At 36.4% G+C, this 25,617-nt stretch overlaps 1 protein-coding gene across 12 annotated transcripts in view; it reads right to left on the bottom strand.

Moving 5' to 3' along the window:
* PEAK1 (pseudopodium enriched atypical kinase 1) overlaps positions 1–25,617 on the bottom strand; it is a 318,270-nt gene that overhangs the window by 163,401 nt on the left and 129,252 nt on the right. For 11 of the 12 annotated variants that reach the window (XM_087428738.1, XM_087428744.1, XM_087428740.1 and 8 more), the window contains one exon: positions 4,679–4,843. The exons of the other annotated variant lie outside the window; for it this stretch is intronic. The gene's annotated coding sequence lies outside the window, so the exon portion shown is untranslated. The remainder of the gene's footprint in view (positions 1–4,678; positions 4,844–25,617) is intronic. 12 annotated transcript variants of the gene reach the window in all.

Raw genomic sequence — 25,617 nt, 5'->3', positions numbered from 1 at the left:
ATAACTCAGAAGGGGAAGAGGAAAGAGATGGAACCCTCTAATGGATATAAGAGGCCATCAGAAAATGGACTATCTCATCTATAGATCTTTTATACAATCCTATTGGTAAACACTAAACAAAAAATCAGAGCAGAGACAGAAATTATAAATAAAGAGAAAACTGGGTAAACCATCAGAGAAAAGCACAAAACTGAAATGGCAGTCAGAAAAACAAGGGAAAAGAAAGAATAGAAATAAAGAACAACCAGAAAACAAGAGATAAAATGGCAGTATAAAGGCCTCATATATCAATAATCACTCTAAATGTAAATGGATTTAATTCTCCAATCAAAAGACATAGGATGGCTGGATGGATTAAAAAACAAGACCCAAAAATATGCTGCCTCCAGGAAACACATCTCAGTTCTAAGACAAACATAGGCTCAGAGGGAAGGGATGGGAGATGATACTCCAAGCAAATGGCAAGCAAAAGGAAGCAGGTGTTACCATACTTCTATCCAACAAAGCAGGCTTCAACATAAAAAAGACAATGATGGTCAAAGAGGGGCAGTATATACTGACAAAAGAAACATTCAACCAAGAGGAAATAACTTGAAAATATATGCACCTAACACAGGAGAATCAAAATATATAAAACAACTATTACCATACCTAAAGGGAGAAATTGACAGTAACACAGTAATAGTAGGGGACCTCAACACCCCACTTACATCAATGGATAGATCATCCAGACAGAAAGTCAACAAGGAAACAGTGGCCCTAAAAGAAATACTAGACCAGATGGACTTAGACATATATAGAACATTGAATCCAAAAAAAGCAGAATAGACATTCTTCTCAACTGTACATGGAACATTCTCAAAGACAGACCATATATTGGGAAACAAGGCAAGCCTGAATAAATTTAAGACGATTGAAATGATATCAAGCATCTGTCCTGACCATAACGCTATGAAACTAGAAATCAACAACAAGAAAAAGCCTGGGAAAGTCACAAATATGTGGAGACTAAACAACATGCTACCAAACAAGCATTGGATCAATGAAGAAACCAAAGGAGAAATCAAACAATACCTGGAGACAAATGAAAATGAAAACACAACATACCACCTCTTCTGTGATGGAACAAAAGTGGTGCTAAGAGGGAAATTTATAGCAATACAGGCCTACCTCAACGAAGGAAAAAAATCTCAAATAAACAATCTTAAACTACACCTAACAGAATTAGAAAAAGAAGAACAAACAAAGCCCCAAATCAGCAGATGGAGGGAAATAATAAAAATCAGATCAGTAATAAATGAAATAGAGACTAAAAAAACAATAGAAAGGATAAATGAAAAAAAGAGCTGGTTCTTTGAGATGATAAACAAAATTGACAAATCTTTAGCCAGGCTCACTAAGAAAAAAAAAGAGAGGGGCCGGCTCCGTGGCTTAGCGGTTAAGTGTGTGTGCTCCGATGCTGGCGGCCCGGGTTCGGATCCCGGGCGTGCACCAACGCACCATTTGTCCGGCCATGCTGAGGCCACGTCCCACATACAGCAACTAGAAGGATGTGCAGCTATGACATACAACTATCTACTGGGGCTTTGGGGGAAAAATAAATAAATAAAAAATTTAAAAAAAAAAAAAAAGAAAAAAAAGAGAGAAGTCTCAAATAAATAAAACTAAAAATGAAATAAGAGAAATTACAATGGATACCACAGAAATACAAAGGACTATAAGAGAATACTATGAAAAACTTATGCCAACAAATTGGACAATCTGGAAGAAATGGATAAATTCTTAGGCTCATACAACCTCCCAAAGCTGAATCAAGAAGAAATAGAGAATCTGAATAGACCAATCACAAGCAAAGGGATTCAAACAGTAATGAAAAACCTCCCAAAAAACAAAAGTCCAGGACCAGATGGCTTCTCTGGAGAATTCTACCAAACATCCAAAGATTTAATACCTATCCTTTTATTTATTTATTTATTTTTAATAATTTTATTTATTTATTTATTTTTCCCCCAAAGCCCCAGTAGATAGTTGTATGTCATAGCTGCACGTCCTTCTAGTTGCTGTATGTGGGACACGGCCTCAGCATGGCCGGAAAAGCAGTGAGTCGGTACGCGCCCGGGATCCGAACCCGGGCCACCAGCAGCGGAGCACGTGCACCTAACCACTAAGCCATGGGGCCGGCCCTAATACCTATCCTTTTAAACTATTCCAAAAAACAGAAGAAGATGGAACGTCTCCTAACTCATTCTATGAGGCCAACATTACCCTAATACCAAAACCAGAGGACAACACAAAGAAGGAAAATTACAGGCCAATATCGTTGGTGAACATAGATGCAAAAATCCTCAACAAAATACTGGCAAATCGAACACAGCAATACATTAAAAGTATCATACACCATGGTCAAGTGGGATTTATACGAGGGATGCTTCAACATCTAAAAATCAATCAATGTGATACACCACATTAACAAAATGAGGAATAAAAATCACATGATCATCTCAAAAGATGCAGATAAAGCATTTGACAAGATGCAACATCCACTTATGGTAGAATTTCTGAATAAAATGGGTATAGAAGGAAAGTACCTCAACATAATAAAGGCCATATATGACAAACCCACAGCCAACATCATACTCAATGGGGAAAAACTGAAAGCCATCCCTCCGAGAATAGGAACAAGACAAGAGTGCCCACTCTCGCCACTGTTATTCAACATAGTGTTGGAAGTTCTGGCCGGAGCAATTAGGCAAGAAAAAGGAATAAAAGGAATCCATATAGGCAATGAAGAAGTGAAACTCTCGCTGACTGCAGACGACATGATTTTATATATAGAAAACCCTAAAGAATCTATCAGAAAACTATTAGAAATAATCAACAACAGCAGCAACGTTGCAGGGTACAAAAGCAACTTACAAAAATCAGTTGCATTTCTATACTCTAACGACGAACTAACAGAAAGAGAACTCAAGAATAAATCCCATTTACAAGGGCAACAAACAGAATAAAATATCTAGGAATAAACTGAACCAGGGGAGTAAAAGATCTATATACTGAAAACTATAAGACAATATTGAAAGAAATCGAAGAAGATATTAAGAAATGGAAAGATATTCCACACTCATAGATTGGAAGAATAAACACAGTTAAAATGTCCGTATTACCTAAAGAAATCTATATATTCAATGCAATCCCAATAGAATCCCAGTGACATTCTTCACAGAAACAGAACAAAGAATCCTAAAATTTATATGGAACAACAAAAGACCCCAGATAGCCAAAGCAATCCTGAGAAAAAAGAACAAAGCTGGAGGCATCACAACCTTGACTTCAAAATATACTACAAAGCTATAGTAATCAAAATAGCATGGCACTGCCACAAAATCAGACATGTAGATCAATGGCACAGAATTGAAAGCCAAGAAATAAGACCACATATCTATAGACAGGTAATCTTCGACAAAGGAGCCAGGAACAAACAAGGGAGAAAGCAAAGTGTCTTCCACAAATGGTGCTCAGAAAACAGGACAGCCACATGCAAAAGAATGAAAGTAGACCATTTTCTTACACCATACACAAAAATTAACTCACAATGGATTAAAGACTTGAATGTAAGACCTGAAACCATAAAAATCCTAGAAGAAAATATAGGCAGCACACTCTTTGACATCGGACTTAGCAGTATCTTTTTGAATATCATGTCTACTCAGGCAAGGAAAAGAAAAGAAAAAAATAAACAAATGGGACTACATCAGACGGAAATGCTTTTGTAAGGCAAAAGAAACCATGAACAAAATAAAGACAACCCACCAACTGGGAGAAAATATTTACAAATCATATATCAAAGAAGGGGTTAATTTCCAAAATATGTAAAGAACTCATATAACTCAATAACAAAAAAACAAACAAACCGATCAAAAAATGGGCAGAGGATATGAACAGACATTTTTCCAAAAAAGACAAGCAGATCGCCAACAGGCACATGAAAAGATGTTCAATATCACTAATTATTAGGGAGATGCAAATCAAAACTACAGTATTACCTCACACTCATCAGTATGGAAAACAGTATGGAGATTTCTCAAAAAATTAAAAATAGAACTACCATACGACCCAGCTATCCCAACTACTGGGTATTTATCCAAAGAACATGAAAGCAACGATACAAAGAGATCTATGCACCCCTATGTTCACTGTAGCATTATTCACAATAGCCAAGATGTGGAAGCAACCCAAGTGCCCATCAACTGATGAATGGATAAAGAAGATGTGGTATATACATACAAAACCGTCTGATTTGCAACAACATGGATGGACCTTGAGGGTATTATGTTAAGCAAAACAAGAAAAGACAAACACCATATGATTTCACTCATATGTGGAAGATAAACACATGGATAAAGAGAACAGATTAGTGGTTACCAGAGGGGAAGGGGTGGGAAGGTGGGCAAAAGGGGTAAAGAGGCACATCTAATCGATAAAAACTAGCTATTGGTAGTGAGCACGATACAGTCTATACAGAAACTGACATATAATACTGTACACCTGAAATTACACAATGTTATAAACCAATATGATCTCCATAAAATAAAAAAATAAACTTTAAAAAAAAAGAAATCCTTTCAAATCATCTAAAGTTCTTGGTGAAAATGTAACATGAGATGAGCATTCTGGTTACCAGTTAAACTTGCAGTACTTCATCCATTATGGTGACAAAGGTGGTTTTAGCAGCTATCATTACACTCCTTTAAAACTTCAAAGTGCTTTAGGTCTTTCCAAGATGAATGTCCTTTTGTCCTTGCCTCTCATTCCTCAAGTTATTTTCTGAAGATAGGAATGTTTACTGCAAGAGAAAAAAGTAAAATAAAATAGAGCTAAACTGGAGAGTAAACTAGTTTTAAATATATTGGACATTTTTCTTTCCTTTAGGATATTCTTAATTTCATCCTCACTCAGTTATAATTGGTCTTACTCATTCAAGAAGTAAATTCCTTACTTAGGTGGAGCCGTGGAGAGAACCGCACACAATGAAGAACTATCCATGTCACACCTAAGAATCAATTAACTTCTAAGAATCAAAGTAGCACTGATGTACTTGAGACTTGCTAAGACTTCATTTGATTGCCCTCGTATGCTTTTTTTTTGGCTAGAAACATAAGAGCATTAATCAAATGAAAAATATGAAACTCTACTTCACCTTTATAAAAATCCAATTCTAAAAGTCACAATGTCCAACTTCAATACAGCCTCTGTAAAATATGAAAGTAGCTATCTCTAAATGCAAAGATTACTCTAACCACTTTGCATTTTTACTTGAGGCTTAAGTATGAAATATATTTATAATTTGGTATATAAAATATACTTAAAATTAAATTAATAAATTCTTATCTACTTCTGACTCTTGGATACTGATTACATATATGTTGAAAATGGCCCAACCTCCTGTTTGTTTTCTTTATAACACCAAATACAAGGAAAATACTGGAAGAGTTAAACAGAAAGTGAAAGATAAATCTGATTTTTTTTTAATTTTTATTTTTTGTGAGGAAGATTAGCCCTGACCTAACATCCATTCCCAATCCTCCTCTTTTTGCTGAGGAAGATTGGCCCTGGGCTAACATCTGTGCCCATCTTCCTCTACTTTATACGGGACACTGCCACAGCATGGGTTGACAAGCAGTGTGTCGGTCTGTGCCCAGGATCCAAACCTGCGAAACCCCGGGCCGCTGAAGCGGAGCGTGCAAACTTAACCACTATGCCACCGAGCCAGCCCCTAAATCTGGTTATTTTTAAATGATTCCTGATTGTGCTTACATATTACAGAATTGAACCTTTGAATAAATTTTAAGACAATATAAAAGCATTATAAAAGGAAGTTTTTGGGGCCGGCCCAGTGGCATAGTGGTAAGTTTGCATGGTCTGCTTTGGCAGCCCGGGATTTGCAGGTTCAGATCCTGGGCACAGATCTACACACTGCTCATCAAGCCATGCTGTGGCTCCACATCACATACAAAAAATAGAGGAAGATTGGCACAGATGTTAACATAGTGCCAATCTTCCTCACCAAAAAAAAAAAAAAAGAAAGAAGTTTTTGTTTATGCACCATGAAACAATATCTAACTCCAACACTGCTGAATTATTCATGATAAAAACAACACTCAATTTTTTTACTGCACTTATATCCATCACTTCATGTGATACATAACAACATTAAGTGGTATGTAGGAGAAATACTACCAAGAAAATATATATATATATGATATATATACACACCACCTATATATAGATGAAATGATGATGTCCAGGATCACATATACAGTGGCAAAATTATTTAGTCGTATTTCCGTTATGAGTCTTTAGAGAAGAAAAATGCAATTTATGACAATTTTATTTTGAAATTTGAATATGAAAAAAATGAACATACGGGTATACAGATATTGGTAACCCAGAAAAGGACACAGTGATAGAGAAGTGAAGTGATTTCCCATGGGTGGGTGCTTGGCTAGTGGCAAAACTGAAACGAGAACCCAGATCCCCTTACTCTCTCCTAATGTAATGTAATGTTCTGTTATCCTGCATTCCTTTCCTCTCAGCTCCGAAAATTGTTTTCTCTGAATACTTTATTCTTGGACTTGTAGGTATTCCATCAAAACATAGCCATTGAAAGCTTAACCAACAGTGTAAGAGATAAAATCACATAAATGTTTAATTAAATCTTCACATTTTAAATGTGTAATTTGTAGACAGGATATAGTTGGGTCTTATGTTTTCATCCAGTCTGAAAATCTACAACTCTTAATCAGAGAGTTTAGTCCATCAATATTTAATGCAATTATTGAAATGACTGCATTCAAAACTACCATTTTGCTGTTCGTTTTCTATTTCTATTGTTTTCTGCTGTTTTTTGTTTTGTTTTGTTCCTGTTCTACTTTTTCCTGCCTTAATTTCAGTTAATCATATATTTTAATGTTTTACTTTACTGACCTATATTTCTTTGTATTCAGGGAGGGTGACACTCTAAGGATTATAATATGCATTGTCCAATTATCACAGTCTACTTAAAGTTAATATTGAACATCACACAAAGCATAAAAACTTGCAATGGTATGATTCCATTTACTATGGTATCCTTTTTACTAACGTTGTCAAATGTTATATCTCTGCATATATTATAAAACCCCATAACAAAATAGTTTAACTTTTGCTTTAAGATGTCTGCTTTCTTTTAAAGAAAGTTACAGGAGAATAAAAAAGATAAACCTTTTATATTTATTGTTCTTGGTGGTTTTCATTTCTTCCAGTAGAACCAAGTTTCCATTTGGTATCATTGCCTTTCAGCTTAAAAACTACTTTTTATCATTTCTTATACTGCAGTTCTGCTGATAATGGATTATCTAAGTTTTTGTTTATCTGAAATAGTCTTTATTTTACCTTCATTTTTGAATGATATTTTCACTGGATATAGAATCCTGAGTTGAAAGTTTTTTATTTTTTCTTATAGCTCTTTAAAGATGTCATTCTGTAGTTTTTTGGCTTCCATTATTCTGATGCCAGCTCTATAATGTTTCTTTTGTTTCTTGGCTCTTTTCAAGATTTTCTCTTTACCTTTGGTTTTCAGGAGTATGACTAATAAGTGTCTAGATTTGTTTTGTTTTTATGAGGAAGATTCACCCAGAGCTAACATCCACTGCCAATCTTCCTCTTTTTGTACGTGAGCCGCCACCACAGCATGGCCACTGACAGACAAGTGGTGTAGGTCCGTGCCAGGGAACCAAATCTGGGCTGCTGAAGCGGAGGGTGCCAAACTTTAACCAGTAGGCCACCAGGGCTGGCCCTAGATTTGGTTTTCTTTGCTTTTATTCTTCTTGGGGTTCACTGAGCTTCTTGGCTGTGTAAGTTAGTTTTTTGCTAAATTTGAGAAGTTTTCAGCCATTCCTTCTCAAAAAAATTTTTTCTTGGGCAGAGGAAACAAACAGACACTTCTCCAAAGAAGATATACAGATGGCCAACAGGCACATGAAAAGATGCTCAACATCACTAATCATCAGGAAAATGCAAATCAAAACCACACTAAGATATCACCTTACACCAGTTAGAATGGCTATAATCACCGAGACAAAAAGCAACAAATGCTGGAGAGGCTGTAGAGAAATGGGATACCTAACCCACTGCTGGTAGGAATGAAAACTGGTACAGACTCTATGGAAAACAGTATGGAGAGTCCTCAAAAAATGAAAAATAGAAATATCTTATGATTCAGCTATCGCACTACTGGGTATCTACCCAACGAACCTGAAATCAACAATCCAAAGAGGCTTATACACTCCTATGTTCATCACAGCATTATTCACTATAGCCAAGACATGGAAGCAACCCAAGTGTCCCTTGACTGATGACTGGATAAAGAAGATGTGGTGTATATATATATACCATGGAATACTACTCAGCCATAAAAAAAGACAAAATCATCCCATTTGCAACAACATAGATGGTCCTGGAGGGTAATATGTTAAGTGAAATAAGCCAGAAAGAGAAAGACAAACAGTGCATGATCTCACTCATATGTGAAAGATAAACTAACACACGCACAGATAGAACTGTTTGGTGGTGACCAGGAGCTACGGGGGTGGGAGGTGGGCACACGGGGTGGAGGGATGCACTTATATGGTGACTGATAAACAATAATGTACAACAAAAATTTCACAATAAAAAAAATTTTTTTCTTCTGTCCCATTTTCTCTTTTCCATTTGGGATATCAATATACATAAGTTTGACTGCTTATAATCCCACTGGTCATTGAGGTTCTGTTCTTCTTTTTGTAAATCTTTTTTCTCTTTGTTCTTCAAGTAAGATAATTTCTCTTGATCTGTCATTAAGTTCACTGGCCCTTTCTTCTGCCATAAATCTCCTCTGTTGTTAGGTCTATCCAATGAATTTTTCATTTCAGGAATTATATTTCCAGTTCTACAATTCTCTCTTTTTTTCTTTTTTAAAAATAGTTTCTACTTCTCTCTGCAGAGATAGCCTATATTTTCATTTATTATGTCCCCCTTTTCCTTTATGTTCTTGACCATATTTATAATAGCTAATTTAAAGTTGTTGTCTCCTGACTCTAACATCTGGATTGACTCCTTTTTCTCTTAACTAAGGGTAATATTTTACTGTTTCTTCACATGACCAATAATTTTTGATTATATACTACACAAAATGGATGATATGCTATAGAAAATCCATATTTTGTAATCTTCCTTTGAAGTGTGTTGATTTTTCTTCTACTAGGCAGTTAAATGCTGGCTGATCATCTTGAACCTGTGGATGCTTAGTCTTCCACTTTGTTAGGATGGATATGTTTCAGTTTGGCCCTTAGTCCTAGAACAAATCCCTTAGGCCACGAATAGTCTCCTTCTCAGACAGATATCTTCTGAGATTTCAACAGAACCCTGATGTGTTTCCTAGGACTCAAACTTCAGACCTGACCAAAAATATCACTTCAACAACTTCCCATGCCAGCTACTACTTTCCACTTGGTTCTGTGAAGTCTCCTCTATACATGTGAACTTAGGTGTCAGCCAAAGAATTGAAAGGAATACATAAACAGATTTTGAGGCTCCCTACTCTGTGCCTCTCTCTTTTCTGGGGATTTTCACCACTGAATTCCAGAACAACTGGCATGACTTGAATAGGGTTGTGGATTAGATGGTAGTAACCTATCAATGTTGAATTCATGATCGTGATTATTTTATCCTGGCTATGTGGGAGAATGTCTTTGTAGTAAAGTATTCGGAGGTGATGGGGTAGAATGTCAGCAACTTACTCTCAAATGGCTCAAGAAAAATTATCAGTACTATTCTCACAACTTGGGTACAGTTTGAAATTATTACAAAATAAAAAGAAAAAAGAAAATGTATCAATAGACCCTATCACATTTCCAAAATGTCTGTTGTGGAAGTCTAATACAGCTAAATGCTTGAAGAAAAAGTAGTTCTGTGGTGAAATACATTTGGATAAATTACCCGTATTCCTTCTAGATAATTCACAATACATGTTAGCATATCAAATATTTCTACAAATCATGCATTAGATATTTCATTATCTATTCTTCCAACCACATACAAATTACATAATTAAGGCCTGCTACCTGAAAGGCAGTGTTCTAAGTAGTAGAGATAATAAGAAAGGCAAGATATTTCCTCTCACAGAGTTTACATTGTAGTAAAGAAAGAAACAAATAAATATATAAACAAACTAATTTCACATGGTGATAAGTGCTTTAAAGAAAATAAAACTGGGTGTTAGAGATTGGGAAGGTAGAGAGGCTGTTATAGAGAGCATATCAAAGAAGGCCCTCTGAGGAGATGATGTTCAAGTTGAAATTGAATGAAATGAGCCAGACATGGAAAGATTTAGGAGAAGAACATTCCAGATGTAGGGCATACATGTCGTGAGATAGAAACGACCTTATAATGCTTATGAAAAAAGTTTCTAAAACAATGAAATAGGAATTTGTGAGAAAAATCTCTTGAGTACCACACCCCTCAAAAGTATGCGAAAACTGGCCAGATTTTAAAACTATTTCTTAATTCCTATGTAATGACAACAATAAAGTAACAATCGTTTAAAATGCTAACTTTTTTACTAACTATGCAAAATTCTCTTTCAGCGCTGAATTACTATTACTTCATAGCTTCTGTCAGAATCAATCTTTATTTTTATTTTATATTTGAAAACAAAGGTTCTTCTCTCTCGGCATGTAAGAAGAAATAAGTTGCTTCTCTGTTTTTTCTTCTGGATGGTGTAACAATGTGTTGGGAAAACATCATGAAGACATGTGGGCAGGAAAAGTATTCCCTGAGTGTATGACTATATGCAGCTATGTTGCTACCCAGTCACTGATGATGCAACAGCAGCATCTACATAAACCCAAGCTCTCTCTTCTAGAACTTCCATGGCACTGGATTTTGCCTATTGCCAAAAAACAACTTCACTTTATTAGGTATGATAAATCATTTTCTTTGGGTCAGTTTCTTATTTAAAATTTGTAATGGACTCTTTGCATTGAAAAATAAATAATAGTTCCTACAGTCAATACAAGATCCTTTATAACAAAGCTCACAAAAAGTGAACCAATGATTAAATGTTAGGTACAAAATAATTGCTGAGATATTCAGAATTTTTTAAAGATGTTAACACTAAAACTCATTCTAGAATGATTCAACTTCCGCTTCTGGCTGTGAGGGAGTAAACAGGTTCAGAATAATCCTCTCACTGCAAAAAACTAGAACACAGTATAAAATATAGGAAAGGACTATTTTCAGACACAGGCAGTGTAGGACTGTGATCCCTGGGAAAAGGGAAACAAACAAGGCAAGCCCTACCATCACCCAAGGCTCTCAGCCAGGAAGCAATTTACCACTCCAGTACAGAAGGAAGAACCCAAATAGAGCCTGACAAACTTGTTGACTTGAGGAGACAGAGAAAAATGTGCCAGGAGGCCAAGGTAGGCTAGAATTTATGGGGCAGAGTTCCAGAGAGGAAAGAGTTCCAGTAACTTAAATGAGGGTTCCCATGAGTATTTAGCTAAATAAAAACCTGTATACGAGAAGGGTAAAATTTCTTGAGAACAGCCAAGAAGAAGTTCTAAGGAAAGAAAGTTACCAGGGAATTGTAAGACAAAGGATTCTCAGAGCTGACATGGGGACAAGATTTCGACAAGTTCTCTCCAGCAAGAAGGGAAAAACCTCATTGAATATACAAGGCAATCAGTAGTGACCCTAGAAGGGCCACACCACAGTAGCAGGGGAAAGTAGCCCTAGAATTAAAAGCTACTCTAAACCCACCTGAAAGGAGCTAGAAAGCCTAGAATCAAACTAATACACGATTTAAAATGCTTGTCAGGAAAAAGTCCAATACTTTGTAAAACTATATCACAAAATCAAGAACTCAACATGTAAAATTCACAAACATCTGTCCTTTAATTAAAAATTACTGGATATACAAAGAAGCAGGAAAATGTAACCCATAACCAGAAAAACATCTGTCAACAGAAAGAGAGAAAGAGAGACCCAGAAATGACACACATGATGGAATTAATAAGCAAAGACATTGAAAGGGTATTATAAGTATGCCCTCTATTCAGGAATGTAAATGAAAACAGGCATATAGTGAAGAGAGAAATGAGAGATTTTCAAAAAGAGCCAAACAGAACTTCCAGAGATAAAATATATATATAATACATGAAATGAAACACATAGAGACGGAGATTGGATTGGTGGTTACAGAGGAGAAGTGGGGGGGGGAGGAGGGCAAAAAGGATAATTCGGCGCAAGTGTGTGGTGATGGGTTGTAATTAGTACTGGGGTGGTGAACATGATGTAATCTATGCAGAAATAGAAGTATAATGATGTACACCTGAAATTTATACAATGTTATAAACCAATGTTACTGCAACAAACAAAAAATTAAAAAAAAAAAAAAGAAAAGAAAATTTCACCAGATGTAATAAGCAGTAGTTTATGCACTATAAGAAAAGAGATTAGTGAACCTGAAGACACAGCAATCTAATCTATCCAAAGTGAAGTTTAGAGAGAAAGAAAACTGTGAGACAGTGGAAGAGAATAGTGTTGTAAAGATCTTACATTATATGAGAACTGGCATAATATTATTGATAGTAGAATTTAATGAATTAAAAAGGCATATCATAAATCCTAGAGCAACCAGTAAAACAAACAAAGACGTTGAACAAAGAATAAGCCAATAGGGGAATAAGCCAATAGCAAGGTTAAATGGAATTCAGAAGCATAATTAATTCATAGGAAGGAATAATAGAAAATAAATAGTAAGATGGTAGATTTAAACCCAAGCATATTAATAAATATATTAAATATAAATTGTCCAAATACTCCAATTAAAAGACAGATAAAAAAGCAAGACCAAATATATGCTGCCTGTGAGAATCCCACACTAAAACAAGGAAATAGGTTAAAAGTAAAAGGATAGAAGATACACCATGCAAACCAAAATGTTAAGAAAGCTAGAATAGCCAAATTTATATAAGACAGGATAGAAGACAAAACAAAAAGTATTATCAGAGATAATGAGGGATATTTCATAACGATCAAGGGATCAATTCATTTAGAAGATGGAGTAATTCTAAATGTGTATGTACATAATACTAGAACTACAAAATACATTAAGTAAAAACTGACAGAGCTGAGGGGAGAAACAAACAAGTACACAAATATAGTTGGAGACATCAACAATCCTCTGTCAGTAACTCCAAGAACAAATACACTGAAAGCCCAGCAAAGATAAAGAAGACTTGAACAGCACTCTAAGCTGAATTGATATTTATAGAACACTCCAACCAGCAACAGCAAAATACAAGTTTTTATACTGCCCATGAAACATTTACCAAGATAGACAATCTGCTGAATCAGGAATAAGTCTTAACAAATTAAAAGTAAATTCCCTTATCACAATGGAATTAAACTAGAAATCAATAACAGAAAGATATCTGAAAAACTCCCAAACATTTAGAAATTAGACAACATACTTCTAAAATAACTCAAGGGCAAAATAAGAAATCACAAGGGAAATTAGAAAATACTTTGAAATGAATAAAAATGAAAACTCAACCTATCAAAATTGTTGAGATGCAGCTAAAAAGGTGCTTTGAGTAAGTTTATAGTTTTCTATGCCTATATTAGGGGGAAAGGCCTAAAATCAATTACCTAAACGTCTACCATAAGAAGCTAGAAAAAAAGAATAAGTACACAGGAACAAAATAAACAATAGAAATCAATAAAATCAACAACTGAAAAATAGAGAAAAATCAATGAAACAAAAAATATGTTCTTTGAAAAGAAAAAAATCAGTGAAGTTGACAGACCTCTAGCCAGACAAAATGAGATAAGACAGAATCATCAATATCAGGAACGAAAGGGGAAATATTACTAAAGATTCTACAGACATTAAAAGAATAAGAGACAATTATGAATGATTTTTTGTGTGTGTGAAGAGGACTAGCCCTGAGCTAACAACCGATGCCAATCCTCCCCTTTGTTCTTGAGGAAGATTGACCCTGGGCTAACATCTGTGCCCATCTTCCTCTACTTTACATGGGACGCCGCCACAGCATGGCTTAACATGGCGTCGGTGCGCACCTGGGATCCAAACCTGCGAAGCCCGGGCCGCCACAGCAGAGCACGTGCACTTAACTGCTGCGCCACTGGGCTGGCCCCCACTTATGAATGATTTTATGCCAATAAATTTGACAACTAAGATGAAAGGGACAAATTCTCTAAAAGACACAGATTACCAATACTGACTCAGGAAGTCCTAGATAACTTGAATAGCCCTCTACCTATTAAAGAAATTGAATTTGTAATTAAAACTGTTCCCACAAAGAAAACTCCAGTTCCCAAATGCTTTACTGGTGAAACTCGATCAAACACATAAGTAATATCAATCCTATATAAATTCTTCCAGAAAGTAGAGGAGGGCACATTTCCCAACTGATTTTATAGGACCAGCATTAGTATGATTCCAAAACCAGAAAAAGACATTGCAAGAAAACCACACACCAATATCTCTCATAAACATAGATACAAAGTTCTTTAACAAAATAGCAAGTCAAGTTCAGCAATATACAAGAAGAAATGCAAGGTTGATTTCACATTTTTTTAAAAAAATCAGTGTTATCAACCATATTAACAGAATGAAAGAGAAAAACAAGAAGATCATCTCAACAGATAAAGAAGAATATATTTAACAAATTTCAAAACTCATTCATAACAAAACTTTAGAAAATGCAGACTAGAAAAGAATTACCTTAATGATAAGGGGCATCTGTAAATATTTATAATAATAATTAATAAATATTCTATTCAACATTACACTGGAGTTCATAGCTAGTGAAATGAGGCAAGAAAAAGAAATAAGAAATAAAAAGCATAAAGATGGGAAAGAAAAAGTTAAAATGTCATCATATATAGAAGACATGATTGTTTATACAGAAAATCCTAAGGAAGCTACAATACAAACACTAAAACTATTAAGTGATTTTAGCAATACTGCAGAATACAAGCTCAATATACATATATCATATTTCTATATCAACAAACAGCTAGACACTTAAAAACTTTTAAATATCATTTAGAATAGCATTAAAAAACATAAAATACTTGAGTTTATCCCTAACAAAATATGTGTAAGACTTGCAAAATAAAAGCTATAAAACACTGCTAAGACAAAGTAAAGAAAACTGAAATAAATTAAGAGATATATCATATTCATGGATTAGAAGATTCAATATTATTAATATGGCAATTCTCTGCAAATTGATCCTATACATTCAATCCAATCCAAACTGAAATCTCAAGGGTTTTTGGAGAAATGTACAAGCTGATTCTAAAATGTATATGAAAATCCAAGTGAATAGAATAATCAAAATAATTTTGAAAAAGAAGAACAAAGTAGGAATACTTACAATACCTTATTTACAGAGTTATTATTAAGCTACAGCCATCAAGACAGTTTGCTAATAGCCTAAAGATAAATATATAGAAAAATGAAACAGAAAAGAGAATCCAAAAACACCGATAAATATTTAGTCAACTGATTTTCAAAGGTGCCAAGGTAATTCAACACAGGAAGAAAATATTTTCAACAAATGTTGCTGAAACAACTGGATATTCATATGGAATGAAAATGAATTTTGCTTTTACCTCACAGAATTTTGTATATGTACAACAACTAACCCAAAATACACTGCAAACCTAAGAGTAAAATGTAAAACTATAAAACTTCAAGAATAAAACACAGGAATATTTTTATGACCTTAGGATAGGCAACGATTGAAAAGCATGATCCATAAGAAAGAACCCAGCCACCCGATAAACTACTTTTTCAAAATTAAAAACTTCTGTTTTAAAAACATCATTATAAAAATTAAGTGGCCAATAAATACATGAAATGATTAAAAACACAATAAGATACCATTTCACACTTACTGAATGGCTAAAATTACAAAGACTGACAATTCTAAATGTTGGCGAGGATATAAAGCTGTGGGCCTAAATATTGGCAAGGATGTATAGCTGCGCTAATATACGATCCAACAGAGTATCCACCAGCCACAGGCAGCCATTTAAATTTAAACTGATAAATTGAATAAAATAAAAATTCAGTTCCCAAACGTACTAGCCGTATTTCACCTGCTTAACAGCCACATGTGGCTAGTGGCTACAGTACTGAACAGTGCAGATATAGAATATTTTCATTACTGCAGAAAGTTCTATAGATGACACTAATGAAGAGCATCTGAAATGCTCATACATTGCTCATAGAAATGTAAAATTTTACCACCACTTTAAAAAAGTTTGGTGGCTTCTTTCAAAGTTAAAGAAAACTTACTATATAACCTAATTCCACTCCTAGGTATTTACCCAGTAGGACTTGTGTCATTGGAGGCCTAGTGGTAGAAGTAACAGGAATCTTCCCAGGTGTCAATGGAGGATGAGTGGGACCTTGCACTTATACTCCTACCTGGCAGTAACAAGGCAGAACACTTTTACCCTGCCAGGGCGGTATCAAAAGAGGCCTGCTAAAACAGAAGATTGAAATAAAATGCAAAGATTCATTGACATAATACCCCAAATGTCCAAGTTTCAAATGAAAAACACTCATCATACCAAGAATCAGGAAAACCTCAACTTGAATGAGAAAAGACACACAATGGATGCCTAGCAAGATGATATATTTTGAGAATTATCTGAAAAGGATTTCAGTGCAGCCATGATAAAAATGCTTCAATGAGCAATTACTAACACACTGGAAACAAATGAAAAATAGAAAGCCTAAGTAAAGAAACAGAAAGTCTCAGCAAAGAAATAGAAGACATAGAGAATGAAATTACAGAACTGAAATTATAATAACTGAAATAAAAAGCCAAATCGAGGAGTGACATCAGCAACATGGCAGAGTGAGCTGTTCCCTGTGTCTCTCCCCCTTCGTACTAAAACTAAATGGACATTCGCCCATCAGCGGAGGATACCCACACAGCACACCAGGACACCTGAGAGACCTGAGCAGCTGTATATCTGAAGGTGGATGGACTAACACCCCCCTGAGGAGGTGGTGGAGATAGGTGAGCACCCTCTGGACCCCAGGCAGCCCAGCGCACGTGTGTGACTACTTTCCCGACTGGAGCGATCGTAGCACTGCTGTGGCCCCAAGGGTGGAAGCGTGCCTCAGTGCGACTGTGGAAACAGGTGAGGGCAGGCCTGAGCCCCTCATGTGATCACTTCCCCACCTTGTGGGGGAGCCCTCAGGGCCATGCAGCCCACAGAGAGCAGCACAGGGTTGGAACAAGTGAAGAAGCTCTGCCCATCAAGCACAAAGGCCGGTGCTACCTAGGAGCAGAGGACGGCTGAGATCCCAGTCTGGGAGAACATGCTCCCAGCTGTCATGAACACCTATAGTAGTGCTGCGGCCCCGGAGGAGGAAGCATGTCTTGGTGGGACTGTGGGAGCTGGCAGCAGTAGCCCTGAGCCCCCGTGTGATCAGTCTCTCATCTGGTGGGAGAATCCACAATCCCACCCAGTCCTAGGGAGTGGCTGGCTCAGTCCCAGAGGGGAGCTCCTGCCCACCAAGCACAACGGCTGGTGTGACCTAGGAGCAGAGGGCAGCTGAGATCCCAGGCTGGACAAACAAGCTCGCGGCTGCTGTGAACACGCATAGTACTGCTACGGCCCAGAAGCAGGGAGCACAACCCCCAGGGTCTGTGGGAGCAGGCAGTAGTAGCCCTGAGCCCCCCAGGTGACTGCTTTCCCATTTGGTGAGGGACCCCACACAGCCACTGTGATCCCAAGGAGTGACCCAGGATTGGACAGGCACAGCTGACAGGGATCGTGGCAGTGGGCTCAGATTACACAGCTCCTGCCCCCCACCAAGTGGCAGTAGGCAGAACCTGCATCCAGAAACCATCATCATGCGCTGGCACAAATCCACTCCATCAAATGGTATAAAGAAATTTATTAATACTCCAGACCAGAAGGAAAAAGACAAACACCCAAAAACCAATCCTGAAGGCATGGAAATCTACGATCTAAATGACAAAGAATTCAAGAAAGCCATCATGAGAAAACTCAAGGAGCTACAAGAAAATTCTAAAAGACAATTCAATGAAATCAGGAACCAAATTACTGAACAGAGGGAATTCTTCCCAAAAGAGATCAAACTATAAAGAAAAACCAAACAGAATTGTTAGACGTGAAAAACACAATGGACGAGATGAAGAAAAATCTGGAGACCTTAAACAACAGGGCTGATAATATGGAGGATAGAATAAGCAATCTGGAGGATAGGAAGACAGAAATGCTTCAGAAGGAGGAGGAGAGAGAACTCAGACTGAAAAGAAATGAAGAAATTCTCCAAGAAATATCTGACTCAATTAGGAAACGCAACATAAGGATTATAGGTATTCCAGAGGGAGAAGAGAGGGAAAAAGGAGCAGAGAGCTTGTTCAAAGAAATACTAACTGGGAACGTCCAAAACCTGGAGACGGAGCTGGAATTGCATGTAAAAGAAGCCAACAGAACTTCTAATTACATCAATGTAAAAAGACCTTCTCCAAGGCATATATTAGTAAAGCTGGCAAAAGTCAACGATACAGAAAAAATATTAAGGGCAGCAAGACAGAAGAGAATAACCTCTAAGGAAGCCCTATCAGGCTTTCAGTGGATTTTTCAGCAGAAATCTTACAGGCTAGGATAGAGTGGAATGATATATTCAAAATTTTGAAAGACAAAAACATTCAGCCAAGAATACTATATCCAGCGAAAATATCCTTCAGATATGATAGAGAAATAAAAACTTTCCCAGATAAACAAAACCTGAGGGAGTTCATTGCCACAAGACTCCCCCTCACCAAGATTTGATCAAGAAAGCCCTCATATCTGGAAAAAAAGAAAGAAAGGGTTTATAAAGCCTTGAGCAAGCAGATAAATAGGCAGACAAAATCAGAAATTGCAACTCTCTATCAGAACAGATTAGCAAACACTTAATTGTAACTCTAAAGATAAAGGAAAAGAAAACATCAAAAATAAATATTATCACTTCATTTTAATCACAAATTCACAAAACATAACGGAACAAGCTGTGACCACAATAACTTAGAAGGGGAAGAGGAAAGGGATGAAACCTGTTTAGACTAAGGGAACAAGAGGCTATCAGGGAATCAACTATCTCATCTACGAGATCTTTAAAACAAACCGCATGGTAACCACTACACAAAAATTCAGAACAAACACACAAATGATAAATAAAGAGAAAACTAAGAAAACCATCATAGAGAGCCACCAAACTGAACTAGCAGTCCAAAATACACGGGACGAGAAACAAGGGAAGTACAAAACAACCAAAAAACAAGAGATAAAATGGCAGCATTAAGCCATCATGTATCAATAATCACTCTAAATGTAAATGGATTGAATTCCCCAATCAAAAGACATAGAGTGGCTTGATAGATTAAAAAAGAAGACCCAACAATTTACTGCCTCCAGGAAACACATCTCAGCTCTAAAGACAAGCACAGGCTCAGAGTGAAGGGATGGAAGACGATACTCCAAGCTAATGGCAAACAAAAGAAAGCTGGTGTTGCAATACTTATATCACACAACGTAGACTTCAAGATAAAAAAGATAATGAGAGACAAAGAGGGGCAATATATAGTGATAAAAGGGACACTCCACCAAGAAGACATAACACTTATAAATATATATGCACTGAACACAGGAGCACCAAAGTACATAAAGCAACTATTAACAAACCTCAAAAGAGACATTAATAACAACACAATAATAGTAGGGGATCTTAACACCCCACTTACATCAATGCATAGATCATCCAGACAGAAAGTCAATAAGGAAATAGTGGACTTAAATGAAAAACTAGACCAGATGCACTCAACAGATATATATAGAGCACTCCATCCACAAAGAACAGATTACACATTCTTCTCAAGTGCACATGGAACATTCTCAAGGATAGAGCATATGTTGGGAAACAAGGCAAACCTCTATAAATTTAAAAGGATTGAAATCATAACAAACATCTTTTCTGACCATAATGCTATGAAACTGGAAATCAACTACAAGAAAAAAGCTAGGAAAGTGACAAAGATGTGGAGACGAAACAACATGCTACTGAACAATCAACGGATCATTGAAGAAATTAAAGGAGAAATCAAAGAATATCTGAGGACAAATGAAAATGAAAATACACCCTACCAACTCATCTGGGATGCAGCAAAAGCGGTCCTGAGAGGGAAATTCATAGTAACACAGGCCCACCTTAACAAACAAGAAAAATCCCAAATAAACAATATTAAACTATATCTAACAGAATTAGAAGAAAAAGAATAAACAAAGCCTAAAGTCAGCAGAAGGAGGGAAATAATAAAAATTAGAGCAGAAATAAATAAAATTGAAAACAAAAAAACAGTAGAAAGGATCAATGAAACAAAAAGCTGGTTCTTTGAGAAGATAAATAAAATTGACAAACTCTTAGCCAGACTCACCAAGAAAAAAGAGAGAAGGCTCAAATAAATAAAATTAGAAATGAAAGAGGAGAAATCCCAATGGACACTACAGAAATACACAGGATTATAAGGGAATACTATGAAAAACTATATTCCAACAAATTGGACAATCTAGAAGAAATGGATAAATTCTTAGGCTCATACAACCTCCCAAAACTGAATCAAGAAGAAATAGAGAACCTGAATAGACCAATCACAAGTAAAGAGATTGAAACAGTAATCAAAAACCTCCCAAAAAACAAAAGTCCAGGACCAAATGTCTTCTCTGGAGAATTCTACAAAACATTCAAAGAAGATTTAATACCTATCCTTCTCAAACTATTCCAAAAAACAGAGGAAGATGGAACACTTCCCAACACATTCTACGAGGCCAAAATCACCCAGATACCAAAGCCAGACAAGGACAATACCAGGAAGGAAAATTACAGGGCAATATTGCTGATGAACATAGATGCAAAAATCCTCAACGAAATATTGGCAAACTAAATACAGCAATACATTAGAAAGATCATACACCATGATAAAGCGGGACTTATACCAGGGACACAGTTTCAACATCTGCAAATCAATCAATGTGATACACCACATTAACAAAATGAGGAATAAAAACCACATGATCATCTCTGGGGCTGGCCCAGTGGCGCAAGCAGTTAAGTGCGTGCGTTTTGCTGTGGTGGCCCGGGGTTTGCTGGTTCGGATCCCGGGCGCGCACCAAAACACCGCTTGGCAGGCCACGCTGTGGCGGCGCCCCATATAAAGTGGAGGAAGATGGGCACGGATGTTAGCTCAGGGCCATCTTCCTCAGCAAAAAAAGAGGAGGATTGGCAGATGTTAGCTCAGGGCTGATCTGCCTCACAAAATAACAAAACAAAACAAAACAAAAACCACATGATCATCTCAATAGATGCAGAGAAAGCATTTGACAACATCCAACATCCATTTATGATAAAAACTGTCAACAAAATGGGTATAGAAGGAATGTACCTCAACATGATAAAGGCCACATATGACAAACCCACAGCCAACATCATACTCAACAAGGAAAAACTGAAAGCCATCCCTCCGAGAATAGGAACAAGACAAGGGTGCCCACTCTCACCACTGTTATTCAACATAGTGTTGGAAGTTCTGGCCAGAGCAATTAGGCAAGAAAAAGGAATAAAAGGAATCCAAATAGGCAATGAAGAAATGACACTCTCGCTGTTTGCAGATGACATGATTTTATATATAGAAAACCCTAAAGAATCGATCAGAAAACTATTAGAAATAATCAACAAGGACAGCAAAGTTGCAGGGTACAAAATCAACTTACAAAAACCAGTTGCATTTCTATACTCTCATGACGAACTAACAGAAATAGAACTCAAGAATACTATCCCATTTACAATTGCAACAAAAAGAATAAAATATCTAGGAATAAATTTAACCAAGGAGGTGAAAGACCGATGCAAGTAAAACTATAAAGAATTATCGAAGGAAATTGATGATGACGTAAAGAAATGGAAAATATCCCATGCACATGGATTGGAAGAATAAACATAGTTAAAATGTCCATATTACCTAAAGCAATCTACACATTCAATGCAATCCCAATCAGATTCCCAATGACATTCTTCACGGAAATTGAACAAAGAATCCTAAAACTCATATGGGGCAACAAACGACTCCGAATAGCTAAAGCAGTCCTGAGAAAAAAGAACAAAGCTGGAGGCATCACAATCCCTGACTTCAAAACATACTACAATGCAATAGTAATTAAAACAGCGTGGTACTGGTACAAAAACAGACACACAGATTGATCGAACAGAATTGGAACCCCAGAAATAAAACCTCACATCTACGGGCAGCTAATCTTCAACAAAAGAGCAAAGAACATACAGTGGAGAAAGGAAACTCTCTTCAATAAATGGTGCTGGGAAAACTGGACAGCCACTTGCAAAAGAATGAAAGTAGACCATAAGCTTTCGCCATACACAAAAATTAACTCAAAATGGATCAAAAACCCGAGAGTGAGACCTGAAACTATAAAACTCCCGGAAGAAAATGTAGACAGTACACTATTCGTCATTGGTCATAAAGGGATCTTCTTGAATTCCACGGCTACTTGGACAATGGAAACAAAAGAAAAAATAAACAAGTGGGACTTCATCAGGCTAAAGAGCTTCTGCAAGGCAAATGAAACCAGGATCAAAACGAAAAGACAGTTGGGAAAAAATATTTGCAAATCATATATCTGGCAAGGGGTTAATCTCCATAATATATAAAGAATTCACACATCTGAACAACAAAAAACAAATAACCCGATCAAAAAATGGGCAGAGGATATGAACAGACATTTTTTCAAGGAAGATATACCAATGGCCAATAGGCACATGAAAAGATGTTCAACATCACTAATCACCAGGGAAATGCAAATCAAAACTACACTAAGATATCACTTACACCTGTGAGAATGGGTATAATCACCAAGACAAAAAATAACAAATGTTGGAGAGGATGTGGAGAAAAGGAAACCCTAATTCACTGTTGGTGACTGGTGTAGCCTTCATGGAAAACAGTTTGGAGATACCTCAAAAAATTAATAATAGAAATACCTTATGATCCAGCTATCCCACTTCTGGGTATTTATCCAAAGAACTGGAAATCAACAATCCAAAGAGGCTTATGTACCCCTATGTTCATTGCAGCATTATTCACTATAGCCAAGATGTGGAAGCAACCCAAGTGTCCATTCACAGATGACTGGATAAAGAAGATGTGGTATATAGACAATGGAATGCTACTCAGCCATAAAAAAAGACAAAATTGTCCCATTTGCAACAACATGGATGGACCTGGAGGGTATTATGTTAAGTGAAATAAGCCAGACAGATAAAGACAAATACTGTATGACCTCTCTCATATGTGGAATATAAACTAACACACGGACAGAGAAAACAGTTTAGTGGTTACCAGGGAGAAGGGAGTTGGGGGGTGGGCACAAGCGGTGAAGGGGCGCATTTATATGGTGACTGACAAATAATAATATACAACTGGAATCTCAGTTATAAACTATTATGACATCAATTTAAAAAAAGGCCAAATGGATAAGCTCAACAGTAGAATGGAAGAAACAGAAGAGAGAATCACTGAACCAAAAGATAAAACAGTACCCGACCTGAACAACATTAAAGAAAGACCGAATACAAATGAAAAGAGCTTCAGGGGTCTGTGAAACTGTAACAAAAGATCTAACATGCAAGTCATTAGAATCTTGAAAATAGAGGAGAACAACGGCAGGGCTGAAAAAGTATTTGAAAAATTATGGTTGGAAAGTTTCCAAATTTGGGAAAAGACGTAAGGCTACAGATTCAAGAAGCTGAACAAACTTCAAACAGTAAAAACCCAAGGAAATCTACAGGAAGACACATCCTAGTCAAAATTGTAAAAACTCAAGACAATGAAAAAATCTTGAAAGCAGCAAGAGAGAAATACCTTTACCTATAAGGAAAAACCAATTTGAATGTCAGTGGATTTCTCATCAAAAAACATAGAGGCCAGAAGGATCTGGCAAAATATTTTTCAAATGCTGAAAGAAAAAGAACTGTCAACCTAGAATTCTTCATCCAGCAAAAATATCCTTGAGGAATGAAGAGAAAATCAAGATATTCTTAGATAAAGGAAAACTAAGAGAATTCGTTGCTAGCAGATTTGCCCTAAAAGAATGGATAAAGAAAGTTCTCTAACAGAAAGGAAATGAAAAAAGATGCAACCTTGGAACATCAGGAAAAAGGCCAGAAAGAGTAAAAATATGGATAAATACAATAGAGTCCTTATCTTCTTGAGTCTTTCAAATTATGTTTGTGAAGCAAAATAATACTGTCTGATATGGTTCACAATGTATGTAAGGGAAATATTTAAAACAATTACATATAAAATATATGTATACACGTGCATATAATATACACATATAAATATACATCTACACATAAAAATAATAAGACGGGCTGGTCCAGCGGCACAGTGGTTAAGTTCATGCACTCTGCTTCGGCAGCCTGGGGTTCACGGGTTTGGATCCTGGGCGTGAACATAGGCACTACTCATCAAGTCATGCTGTGGCAGCATTCCACACATAAAACAGAGGAAGATTGGTATAGATGTTATCTCAGCGACAATCTTCCTCAAGCAAAAAGAGGAAGATGTGCTAGAGGGCCAATCTTCCCTCAGGGCCAATCTTCCTCACCAAAAAAGAAAATAATAATAACAATAAGACAATTAAATGGGGGAGGATAAAGGAACATAAAAGTAGGTGATATTTCTGCATTTTACTTCAAGTACTAAAATGTAGCAGTGCCAGCAGTACTGTGGTACAGGAGACTGTAATATGTTATGAAAATATAATGTTATATCTAGAGCAACAATGAAAAAGTCATACCAAGAGATATATTTGAAAACTATAGCAAATCAACATGGAATTCTAAAAAGTAGTCAAGTAATCCACAGGAAAGCAGGAAAAAGAAAAGAGAAATGAAAAACAAAAACCAAAAAGTAAAACGGCAGATTTATGTCCTAACATATCAATAATTACCTTTATTAGTAATAGCCCAAAACTGGAAACTACGTGCCCTACAATAAATGATGGTTAAACAAATTGTGGTAAATCCACACAATTTAATACTATATCAGCAATAAAAAGGAATGAACTATTGATACACACTACAACTTAGATGGATCTCAAGGGTATTATTCTGAGCAAAAAAGGTCAATCTCAGAGGTTACATACTACATGATTCTATAGATATAACATTCTCGAAATGACAAAATTATAGAGATTGAGAATAGATTAGTGGTTGCCGGGAGTGATGGATGGTGGGGAGGAGGGTCTGTGTGTATGTGTGTGTGTAACTATAAAGGGGTAGAAGGAGGGAAATCTTTGTGGTGAGATTGCTCTCAGTTACATGAATCTACACGTGATAAAATGCCAAAGAACTATACACTCACTTTATACCAATGTCAATTTCTTGGTTTTGATATTATT

This window comes from Ceratotherium simum, chromosome 3 (assembly GCF_057802395.1).
Source record: "Ceratotherium simum simum isolate JZ-2026a chromosome 3, ASM5780239v1, whole genome shotgun sequence".
Lineage (NCBI taxonomy): Eukaryota > Metazoa > Chordata > Mammalia > Perissodactyla > Rhinocerotidae > Ceratotherium > Ceratotherium simum.
Note: the sequence above shows the minus strand (reverse complement) of the source record. Positions and strands in the feature narration are given on the sequence as shown.